This window comes from Anabrus simplex, chromosome 2 (genome assembly GCF_040414725.1).
Source record: "Anabrus simplex isolate iqAnaSimp1 chromosome 2, ASM4041472v1, whole genome shotgun sequence".
NCBI lineage: Eukaryota > Metazoa > Arthropoda > Insecta > Orthoptera > Tettigoniidae > Anabrus > Anabrus simplex.
In genome coordinates this window covers 71,454,041-71,464,775 of record NC_090266.1, presented here as the reverse complement: position 1 = coordinate 71,464,775, position 10,735 = coordinate 71,454,041, and the positions used below count along the sequence as shown (strand labels likewise).

Here is a 10,735-nt window from a genome sequence, read left to right as displayed (position 1 = left end):
ATTATTATTAACTAATTCGTCGCAATTGGGAATATGCCGGTGGCAATGGTCACTTACAGTAGTATAATAATAAAGTTAAGTTAAAACACAATTACCCAAAAACAACAACTACAACAAGAGTACAACAAGCAATAACGTAGAAAGAAAATATTACAAGAAATACTACTAGTTTTTTTTTTTTGCTAGTTGCTTTACGTCGCACTGACACAGATAGGTCTTAAGGCGACGATGGGACAGGAAAGGGCTAGGAGTGGGACGGAAGCGTCCGTGGCCTTAATTGAGGTACAGCCCCAGCATTTGCATGGTGTGAAGATGTGAAACCACGGAAAACCATTTTCAGGGCTGCCGACATTGGGGTTCGAATACTGGATACTGGCCGTACTTAACTAACTGCAGCTATCGAGCTCGGTTACCACTAGCTTAACATTCCAAATCCAGCAATATCATATGCAATTTCGCACACAACTTAAATATCTCTAGTGCTTAGCACTACGGCTTACAGCTATAGGTTTAGCTTTCTACTATTTTAACATTACAAATTATAATAAAGGAAACCTAAATCATAACTACCCAACAACAATAACTACAACAAGAGCAGCAAACCTAACCACATGATGCAACAGCCCCGAACGGCCATGGGCTACTAAGCGACCGCTGTTCAGCCCGAAAGCATGCAGACAATGAGGTGTCGTGTGGTCAGCACGACGAATCTTTTCGGCCGTTATTCTTGGCTTTCTAGACCGAGGCTGCCATCTCACCGTTGGATAGCTCCTCAATTGTAATCACATAGGCTGAGTGTACCTCGGACCAGCCCTCAAGTGTAGGTAAAATTCCCTGACCTGGACGGGAATCGAACCCGGGACCTCCGGGTAAGAGGCAGGCATGCTAACCCTACATTGCGGGGCCAGCAGAACAACAAGAGTACAACAAACAGCTCCATGGAAAGAAAATATTACAGGCAATACTACCAGTTTAACACTCTAAATCCAGTGTCATCATATACAAATTCTCACACAGCTTAAGTAAGGTGGTGATCACCCAATCATCTTTGCCATTTCTTTCGAAAGTGTGCGCCGTGATGACCTGGAAAGCCACGAAGAGTAAAAATTTCCATTTTCCAAATCAATGAAATAGGATGCGTAATTTAGCAGCCGTCCGCCTCTGTGGTGTAGAAGTCAGTGTGATTAGCTGCCACGACATTTGAAAAGTGGTGCGAGGGCTGGAACGGGATCCACTCAGCCTCGCGAGGTCGACTAAGTAGAGGTGGGTTCGATTCCCACCTCACCCATCCTGGAAGTGGTTTTCCGTGGTTTCCCACTTCTCCAGGCAAATGCCGGGATGGTACCTAACTTAAAGCCACGGCCGCTTCCTTTCCTCTTCCTTGTCTATCCCTTTCAATCTTGCCATCCCCCAGCAATGCCCCTGTTCAGCATAGCAGGTGAGGCCGCCTGGGCGAGGTACTGGTCATCCTCTCCAGTTGTATCCCCAGACCAAATGTCTCACGCTCCAGGACACTGCCTTTGAGGCGGTAGAGGTGCGATCTCCCACTGAGTCCGAGGGAAAAACCAACCCCTGGAGGGCAAACAGATTAAGAAAAGAAGAAATAAGAACTAAACTTCGAAATTGGCATTAAGAAAAGACGAATACAATTCTTCGGTCATCTCACTAGATTACCAGAAAAACGTTCGACGAAAACGAACAAAGATTATGTAACCTCACTTAAGAACTCAACACCCTGGTTTAACGAACTTCGGAAGGACCTCAAAAATGCAAACATAAGTTCAACAGCCATTCTAGAAATAGACTTCTGTAGACACAAAGTTAAACAGTTGGGAAGTTTAGTTCAGTTCTAAGGAGTTTCGACTTGAAATTTGGCGGAGGCTAAGTGAATTAATAAACAGCCAGTCACAGGCAGCCGATTGCTCTGACAGTTCCGGTTACCAGTGTTGTCGATAGTCAGGAGGCGTGGGCATAAAGTTGTTCGCCACCCTTTGTAGGATTTTTTCCGTGCTTAAGAGAAATTGAATCTATTAGCAAGGCGAGCTCTTCTAGATAATGAGTAGAAATTTCATTTCGTTTTCTTGCGTTTCATCTGTTCGAGCACTGATCTATTTTCATCTTATAGTCTTATCCTAAAGATGTTACGTGTTATTGTTCATCTTATGTGAGTTGTGCATGTTGCTTCGAAGAGTAATTGATTCTGGACTTATATTCGAGTATATACATTTCCGTTCGTGTTACGTGTCGTGAATCAAATGTTTGTACTCGTAACAATTTGACACCAATTTCGGACTTCCGGTTAACTGTCAAGTCGAAACTCGTAGAAACGGAAACATCAGAGCAACCACAACAAAAACAGCACAGACCAAAGTGGTCAGAAGAAGTGGTTTTCCGTGGTTTCCCACTTCTTCTTCAGGCAATTGACAGGATGGTACCTAACTGAAGGCCACGGCCGCTCCTGCCCTCTTCCTTGTCTATTCATTCAGATCTTCTCATCGTCCACAAGGCCCCTGTTGAGCATAGCAGGTGAGGCCACCTGGGCGAGGTACCGGTCCTCCTTCCCAGTCGTATTCCCCGACCCAAAGTCTCACGCTCCAGGACCCTTGAGGCGATCGAGGTGGGATCCCTCGCTGAGTCCGAGGGAAAAATCAACTCAAAAGGGTAAACGGATTAAGAAACAATTTTACTATAACAAACTTCCTTGAATTTCAGAAATGTATAGTATAGCTTCATGAATCCCATCTAATGTTCTCGAGTAAAACGGCCATAAGTTATGAAATTCAAATAATTATTAAAATTATTAAAATACTCGAAAACAAATGAAGAAATTCAACACCTACAGTCTAGTCTCATCGTGAACATAACAGGTGAATAAGATAATAAAGTCTTAGAATTACATCCCATCATAATGATTTTGGACCTCGTTTCAAAGTTTATTTTTGCTGTCATGAAAACTGACTTATGCCCCTTTCTACCTCTCACCACAAATGCAACCCAGTCAAATATTTCATTCACATCACGCATAGATAAAAACCATGCACGTTTAAAGCAGAAAAACTATGACAGTGCCGTCTTGACGAGATGGACGAGCTTCCTTAAAAAAACAAAACAGATTAGCATTCGAACACTAATGCTCTGAAGAGCAATCGAAAATCGTATCCGCCAGACGACATCGGATCCTGAGCGACGTTTGGTAGGTGTCGTGTAGTGGAACTCGTATCTCGAACGAACTCTCCCGAATATTCACCAGCCTTTACAAAAGGATATTAATAATAATGTTATTGTTTTCTACGTCCCACTACTTAATTCTGAAGGTTTTCGGAGACACCGAGGTGCCGGAATTTTGTTTCGCAAGCGTTATTTTACGTGTCAATAAATCCACCGACACGAGGCTGACGTATCTGAGCACCTTCAAATACCACTGGGCTGAGCCAGGATCGAACCTGCCAAGTTGGGGTCAGAAGGCCAGCGTCTCAACCGTCTGAGACACTCAGCCTGGAAAAAGGGTATTGATCCATTACCGATCCGGACGCGACCTAAAAAGCAAGAAACAAAACAGAAAATCCCCAGCCCTTCCCGAGCGGGTTATAACACTAGTAGAAGCGGGTCAGGTTATGGCGTCTGGGCCAGGCGAGCGCTATGGGCTCCTGCCAGGACAGCTACAAAATGTATTCAACAGCATCAAGGAACAAGAAATTCCAGTTGCCGCATCGGATTGTACGATGTTTTAACACCAGCCCAGGCAATGACCTGGTGAATGCATCGCGTTAAAATCCATTTCTGAATGCGGTGGAATTAAAGCACAATACTGGATTTCCTGGATCCGTGCATGCAGTCTACGTTCTACTGCTGGCTTGCGGAGTAGAAGCGCAGCCATTAAGGCGAAACTTGTCGACGAACATCGGCTCCACCGACTAACATTTGTAAGAAATATGCCCATCGCGACTGGGAAAATATTTATTTTCTCGGAACAATTTATGTTCTCCCGGCGAACGATGGGCAGGTACGAGCGTGTAGAACACCGATTGCTCGTCAGAAGAAGGCATCGCTCTCCCGTAGCTCATCCCAGCTCGCTGATGACGAGCTAGCTCGCACCAAGTGCGCTGGCGAATTGTCAGATCGTCTGAGCTAATTAATCTCGCAGCGCGGAACACAGATCGGCGAGCTAGCGTGCCACCTTTGAGTAATCTCAGGTGACATCTACAACCAGAAGCGTGTATATTTATATAACTAGGATTCTAGTACTCGGTATAAACACATCCAATTTCAAACTTACATGCTAATGACACATATAATATTATGTCGGAACTGTGTACAATGTGATGATGTTACAAACTTTCAGGGATGATGGAGGACGGCAAATGGATCAGTTGGAGATTAGGAGCCGTAGTCCGGAAACGTTCGAGTCAGAAGCATAGACCAATTATTTCTCCTTGAGTACTTAGTAAATGCATGTATTTTCTGACGAGTAAAATTATTTCACATAAATACGTAGTCCTGGTATAGCATAATACAAACACTGAGATGCAATGGAGGTAGTTGGTCACTTGCTGGACAAATCTTTACCCTGAAAGTAATTCCTGCATAAAGCTTTACAAGGTATGAACACAGCAAGATTTGCCAGACGTCTCGGGAGATCCTATCCAGAGCGGCAACTGCCCCGTATTTCGCCATATTTTGAACCTCGAAAGAAATACGCCAACGTTTCTACTGTGATGAAAATCAACGGCTTTCTTTCAAAGAGGATAGATTTATTATCTTTGCTTTTTCAAGTGTGAGATTTCGTTGGGAATATGAAGTACTAGTAACAAATTTTGTGAAAATGGTTTCTTCTTATTAGTTCAGGGGGTGAAAAGGTCGGATGTTCTCTTTGCTTCATTAAGTCTGCTATTTGCTTTACGTCGCACCGACACAGATATGTCTTACGGCGACGATGGGATAGGAAAGGCCTAGGAATTGGAAGGAAGCGGCCGTGGCCTTAATTAAGGTACAGCCCTGGCTTCATTAAGTCTGAGGTGGTCATTTCAGTAACTCTGTCTTCAGAGTCGTGCTAAAATTTTTATGAAATTGTTAAGAATGAAGTCCAACTGCCAACTACACTACCTTTTACTATCCATCCTACCGACAATCCGAACTAGTAATTCACAGGCCAACCCGTCGATAAATTGAGATGCCTCTTCTACTGACATACGTACTCCTCCGTATCTGTCTATTGTCTTCAATCATAGGAATCAAGCAAGAGGTCATTTACGTCATGCTTAATATAACAAGGAACTAAAATGTTTTATGTGTTAAACAATAAAATAAGGTTTCTCTAACTAAACGCAAGTAAATAACACAAATATAGAAGGAAACTGTCAGGCTTCTCTTTACAACACTATTACAACAAGAAAAAATGAAAATGAAAATCCACAGTCTGTTTCCAGTCATTTGACCTGGTCAGGAATGGAATGAACGAAGCCCCCATCTAGCGACGAGAATAGGAATTGTGCCGGCGGCCGAAACCATTATACAGAGAAATGAAACGAAATAAGAGAAATACGTTAACTGTTCCTTGTTAACCTTTCTGGTTTATTCCAGTTTGTGACTTTTCTTAAAACTGATTCTAGTTAGCGACAAAAATAAAAGGTGAGCGAGCACGTGAAACACTGCAGTTTATTGCCTGTGTATACAAGACAGCGCCAGTAGCAACTAAGCCAGTGGTATTCACACTTTTTGGTTGGCCTACCCCCAAAATCCACTTGTTTGTCCTTCGTACCCTCCAAGTACCAGTATAATGCACTTATACACTGACTGACAGAGCAAATGCAACACCAAGGAGGAGTGGTTCGAAAGGGATGAAATTTGGGGAAAAAACAGAGACGGCACGGACGAATAATTGATGTTTATTTCAAACCGATATGCAGGTTACACAATGCGCACGGCATCGACTCAGTAGGATGTAGGACCACCGCGAGCGGCGATGCACGCAGAAACACGTCGAGGTACAGAGTCAATAAGAGTGCGGATGGTGTCCTGAGGGATGGTTCTCCATTCTCTGTCAACCATTTGCCACAGTTGGTCGTCCGTACGAGGCTGGAGCAGAGTTTGCAAACGGCGTCCAATGAGATCCCACACGTGTTCGATTGGTGAGAGATCCGGAGAGTACGCTGGCCACGGAAGCATCTGTACACCTCGTAGAGCCTGTTGGGAGATGCGAGCAGTGTGTGGGCGGGCATTATCCTGCTGAAACAGAGCATTGGGCAGCCCCTGAAGGTACGGGAGTGCCACCGGCCGCAGCACATGCTGCACGTAGCGGTGGGCATTTAACGTGCCTTGAATACGCACTAGAGGTGACGTGGAATCATACGCAATAGCGCCCCAAACCATGATGCCGCGTTGTCTAGCGGTAGGGCGCTCCACAGTTACTGCCGGATTTGACCTTTCTCCACGCCGACGCCACACTCGTCTGCGGTGACTATCACTGACAGAACAGAAGCGTGACTCATCGGAGAACACGACGTTCCGCCATTCCCTCATCCAAGTCGCTCTAGCCCGGCACCATGCCAGGCGTGCACGTCTATGCTGTGGAGTCAATGGTAGTCTTCTGAGCGGACGCCGGGAGTGCAGGCCTCCTTCAACCAATCGACGGGAAATTGTTCTGGTCGATATTGGAACAGCCAGGGTGTCTTGCACATGCTGAAGAATGGCGGTTGACGTGGCGTGCGGGGCTGCCACCGCTGGGCGGCGGATGCGCCGATCCTCGCGTGCTGACGTCACTCGGGCTGCGCCTGGACCCCTCGCACGTGCCACATGTCCCTGCGCCAACCATCTTCGCCACAGGCGCTGCACCGTGGACACATCCCTATGGGTATCGGCTGCGATTTGACGAAGCGACCAACCTGCCCTTCTCAGCCCGATCACCATACCCCTCGTAAAGTCGTCTGTCTGCTGGAAATGCCTCCGTTGACGGCGGCCTGGCATTCTTAGCTATACACGTGTCCTGTGGCACACGACAACACGTTCTACAATGACTGTCGGCTGAGAAATCACGGTACGAAGTGGGCCATTCGCCAACGCCGTGTCCCATTTATCGTTCGCTACGTGCGCAGCACAGCGGCGCATTTCACATCATGAGCATACCTCAGTGACGTCAGTCTATCCTGCAATTGGCATAAAGTTCTGACCACTCCTTCTTGGTGTTGCATTTGCTCTGTCAGTCAGTGTACTAGAAATAACAAAAGGTTGTTGCTCGATGTCAAACCATACAAACTATAAATAATAATAATAATAATAATAATAATAATAATAATAATAATAATAATAATAATAATAATAATAATAACTGTACCGGAGGCACACCCGCTCCGTGCATTTAAATAAAGCGCATTTTTACAAGGCCATCTATAACATAAAGGGGCTGCCTGGCCGAGGCGGTAAAGGCGTTCTGGGTTCGCCCGGAAGGACGTGGGTTCGAATCCCTGTCAGGAAGTCGTAAAATTTAAGAAACGAGATTTCCACTTCCGGAGGTGCATATGGCCCTGAGGTTCACTCAGCCTACACCAAAAATGAGTACCAGGTTAATTCCTGGGGCCAAAGGCGGCCGGGCGTAGAGCCAACCACTCTACCCCACCACGTGCCGCGGTTAACAATGGTGGAAGCCTTTATCTTCCACTCCTCCAACGCCCTTCATGGCCTGTATGGAGGTGTCTTTGTCTTTGTCATCTATAACATAAAGAATGAAACACATTTCGGAAGAAGTTTGAACATTCATCGACAGATGTCTCTACTATCAACTTATGTGCTACCTCTGATGAGAGGATGGAGAATTAATTTTCAAGAGAAATTTTGTAAACATTGGTTTCCTAAACTGTGTTGTTTGTAGATTGCTCTTGGTGTTCTAAGGTTATCAGCACTTCTATCTCTTCCCGCCAGCTTAAAACTGTAGCCAATAGGAAATTTTGTACTTTGATTTAAGTAACCAATCAGGCTTGCCCAATGGAAATTGTGGGTATGTCAGGGCTTCGGCCCAGAGAAATCTGGAACCTTCCTCCCGGCTATAAAGGCTGGGACCGTTTGGGCCATGTTGTCTTTCGATCGCTCCAGTCCTCAGTAGAATGTGTTAGTAGTGGAGGCAGGGGAGGGCTTGCATTGTCCATCTCCGAAAGGTCCACCAGCTCGAGGTAATGGCAGACATATTTTAATCCTGTAATAGTCTCAGAAAGTTAACTCGAGAGGAAGGTTTCAAGATTCTTCTCTAATGTAATCCGGCCATGTCAATTCTACATCTGGTTTAATATCTTAATTTAACTTAGAGAATAAAGAGTGGGAACACTCTTATATTCCACTTCAACTTCGTCTTTTCGTAAACTTTCAATTTATCTTTTCCTTGTAATTTAAATTTTATCTCCATCTAGTCACCTCCGTAGTATAGGCTTAGCCTCTATAACTTAGGACCATCAGCCCAAATAGGGTTTTACGTATTTTTCAAATTTTGAGGAGTGAAAGAGTCCGCCTCTCAACATTTTGATTTCCGGCCAGTAATTGAACCTTTTCTTTTTTAACTAAGGCCATGTAGAATGGGTACTTGTTACCCCTGTTAAAGTTAACTTCCATTATTCATTTCCTTTTAAATGTAACTCTTGAGCAGATAAGACAGTGTCTACTGTTTGGTTTTGGTAAAATGTAGATTGTGGCTTTAAGAGGCCTGAACTTGTAAAATTTGGAGAATAGTCTCCTAGAAAGTAACTGTGTGGAGCAAAGACGCTCTTCGTACTGTTGTAAATTTTGAATCTCAGTCTCCTTTTGAATTTATTGAAGGGAGCAATGTTGCTCTTGTCAAATTTGTAACTGGGGAGCTTCAAGCTCATGTTGTTGAATCACGTTGTCTGATTGTTCTACGAGTTTCTAACGTTGTTTTTCGAGCTTACTTTTGTACCTGATTATTTGTTATTGCTTAGTAAAGTGTAAAATTTGAAAAGAAAATAACAAATAAAGAAAGGGAAGAAATACAATTACCAATTTTAAAGATTTTAATTAAAATTCGATCTTTTCTCTATCCACCCATTCATGCCCGCACCTTCTTTCACCTCTGCGTTCCACAGAAACCCCGGAAAAAGGTAATAACAATCAACATCATCTTCCGCTGCTTATCGCACTCTCTCAGGGTCCCTGCACGCACTGAGGGATGAAAAACGTTGTGGTCGGGGATTTAGGGTCGCTTGCCCTTTCCTTCTCTCCCTAGCAACACCAGGAATAACCATGGTTGCCGGGAGGACAGGCAATCAGCTAAGCCGGTGCACCATTCTGTTTCCAAATACTCACCCCCGTCTAAAATCATACGCGTCCTAACGACCTCATGAATGTAAGGCCCTCTCTGTAAAATATGTGTATGGAAATGTTTCTAGATGTAGTTTAATAATGTCAATTATTTAAGGAGATTCAGTTTTATTTATTTATTTATTTATTTATTTATTTATTTATTTATTTATTTATTTATTTATTTATTTATTTATTTATTTATTTATTTATTTATTTAAGGTGTTGTAAATATGCGTATATAAAGGTCTCTACATTTAGTTTGAACTTGATTTTTATTTTAGGAAAGTAGTGTTATTTATTTAAGGTGCATTCGTTGTATATTATGTTTTACAGAATCATCTTTAATTGTGCAAATAACCTGTTGATGATAAATAAATCTATCTATCTACAGTATATACAACATAAATCTTCGCTGAGCAAAGGAAACCTCGTAACTCCTTCGGAGTAAAGTTTATAGAAGAAGTCGAAAACTGAGCGGTCAGCAATGGCCGGAAAACTATTCCCGCCATTTTCATTGCTTAATGATAGCGCAATTATTCCACCGTTGGAGTCTTCTCTTCCCTTCTCAGGCAAAGCTGTTAGACTTCACAAGACAGATGGAGAAACGTGGTTTTCTTCTGAGCGGAATTACGAGTTGTTCATTGCCTAGCAGCGATACATACGAGCATAATTATTAATGCAACAATATACGTACTATTGTACTAAGTATATACTGCTACTGTACAAAATTGAAGTGTATGAGCGGATTTCGAAACAAAAATGAAAAAAGAACAATGCAGCATAAGTAAGCATTTGTATATACCTAGTCAATGGGAGATAATAAACCGACACGTATTTTAGAGTGAAATATTCCGAAATGGGGCTCTGTGTAGTGGTAGACAAAAACTCTAAATCAAAACAAGATTTTATTGAAAATGAGTTGAACTCATTTCTGAAATGCTCACTAAAAACAGCTAGAAGCTACGATAAATTTGCGTACCCCTGAGACCCCTCCACGCACCCCTAGTGGTACGCGTACCACACTTTGAAACCACTGAACTAAGCTACTGTAGCGCCAACGGCCATACCATGTTGAATACACCGGTTCTCGTCCGATCACTGCAGTTAAGCAACATTGGGCGTGGTCAGTACTTGGATAGGTGAGTTCTTGGGAACACCACGTGCCCTTGGCTCAATTCCCTTTAGTCCGGCGCAGCGGTGTAGTGGGCAACGCGTCCGCCTGTCACCCGGCGGCCCCAGGTTCGATTCCCGACCGGGATTTTAATTGTAATGATTAATATCCCTGGCCTGGGGATGGGGTGTTTGTGACGTCCTTAATCTTTCTTTCCTCACACACAACATTCCACACTACCACCATTCCAACTACACGCAGGTTCATACAATATGGTGCCAGTAGGGACAAAAGATCCACATGGGTCGACGCCTCGAACAAATA

General features: G+C 43.7%; 1 non-coding gene across 1 annotated transcript; it reads left to right on the top strand.

Moving 5' to 3' along the window:
* Positions 1-10,353: 10,353 nt before the first annotated feature.
* Positions 10,354-10,472, top strand: LOC136864990 (5S ribosomal RNA). Its single transcript, XR_011017885.1, has one exon. It is a non-coding gene; the product is annotated as a 5S ribosomal RNA (ribosomal RNA).
* Positions 10,473-10,735: the final 263 nt, after the last annotated feature.